This window comes from Echinops telfairi, unplaced genomic scaffold (genome assembly GCF_000313985.2).
Source record: "Echinops telfairi isolate 266 unplaced genomic scaffold, ASM31398v2 ScPeMD7_7424;HRSCAF=8462, whole genome shotgun sequence".
Taxonomy (NCBI): Eukaryota; Metazoa; Chordata; class Mammalia; order Afrosoricida; family Tenrecidae; genus Echinops; species Echinops telfairi.
In genome coordinates, this window is record NW_022111324.1 from 76,336,375 (window position 1) to 76,338,185 (window position 1,811).

A 1,811-nucleotide genomic window follows, 5' to 3' on the forward strand; every position below is an offset into this window, starting at 1 on the left:
ATCTTTTGATAGCCGGGCACCATCAACTTTCTTCACCACATTTTCCCATGCACACATCTGTCTTCAGCGATCATGTCGGGAAGGTAGCATTTGTACAATACTACTTGACGTGATTGAACTATGAAATGATATGATATAGAGAGTACCCCACCAAAAAAACCCAGAATATTTTTCCCCAATGCTATGTATTTAATTTTTTTTTTTTTTTTACAAAACAACCTCCCTTCAAAGTACTCTCCATTGTACTTAATATATTTGTCAAATCTGTGATGCCATTCTTGGAAACATTTTTTCACACTCATCTGTTTGGATGGCTGACAGCACTTCCCTCATTTTTGTTTCACCTTGTCTATGTCATCACATCACTGTCTTTTCATGTCCCTCTTCTTTGGTAGAAACAAAAAAGAAGCCGCACAGAGCAAGGTCAGGTAAGTAAGGTGCCTGGGGCAGAAGAGGCATGGGTTTTTTTTTTTGCCAAAAACTGGTTCACTGAGATTGCTGCACGGACAGGTGCACTGTCATGGTGGCAAAACAAGTCCCCTCTTGGCCACAAATCAGGCCTTGTTTGTTGCACACTGTTACACAATCTTTTCAGAATCTCTAAAGAGAAATCTTGATTAACAGTCTAACCTGGTAGAACGAACTCCAAATGCACTACAAGTCAACATTTTCATCCATTCAGTAAGTTGATGGGCATCCAGAATGAGGTTTGCCATCAATAGACATTTCACCTTTTTTGAAATGAGAAAACCACGCGTACATTTGTGTTTTTCCCATAGTACTGTCTTTGTAAGCTTTGTTCAACATTACAGCAATTTCTGTGGTGTTTTTCCCAGAGCAGAAAACAAAATTTCACAGCCACATGCTGTTGTCTTAAATCAGCCATCACAAAAAAATTAAGTCTGAGCAGAACTACTTTCACAAAAAGATCCACTGTGTCCAGAGAGGACTTTTTCAGGCAACACGCCACTGGGTGCACTAACTCAGTGAGTTGCTTGATGCTTGCCTAGTGGGAAAAATGTATACTATGAAAGTTATGCCCAGCAGATCATTTTTCTGGGGTTTTCTAGAGGAGGGGTACCCCCTTGTGTGTGTTAACACCCAATTAATGATAAATTTCAAAAATACATAGATCCAGGGATGGATCTTGGGCTCACACTAAATCCTAGCTCCAACTTAAGAACAATTAGTTCTTACATCATGGCCCTGCTCGATACTCATCCTCAGGAAGGGACCACAGAATATATGGGTGCTTTAGCAAAGTGTGGTGAAAAAGTTACATATCAAGTCTCAGATAAAATAGCATTTTGGGTCTTAGAGGCTTGTTTCCAAATAAGCAGCCATCTAAGTGAGATGGCAACTAAGTCTGCATGGCAGAAGCACACCACATTCATGACTCAAGGATTGTGTATCATATAATCCAAAGTCGAAGGAGGGAATAGCATCAGAGCCTAAATTGTGAGATTCTAGTTTGCAGAAGGCTAAGGAGGACCATGGGAGCCCAAGACACATTTGTGAGATCTGCATAGGAAATCAGTTTCTAATGATTTCCCTCTATTCAGAATAGAGGGAGGGGAATAAAGTGTTTACCAAACACAGAGTATTGATGAAATGCATACAGGAGATCAAAATGATAAACATTGTCACTTGATCCCTCCTCTGATAAACGTTGCACCTGATCTGGTTTTCAACTGAGTTAGTTAATTGTGCCAACCGGGATAATCACATGTGGGGCTAATTGAAAGGCAGAGGGATAAATGGGTGGTGAGCCTCACCTTTCTAGTTCTCGGGTCTCTTGCTTTGTGATGGTC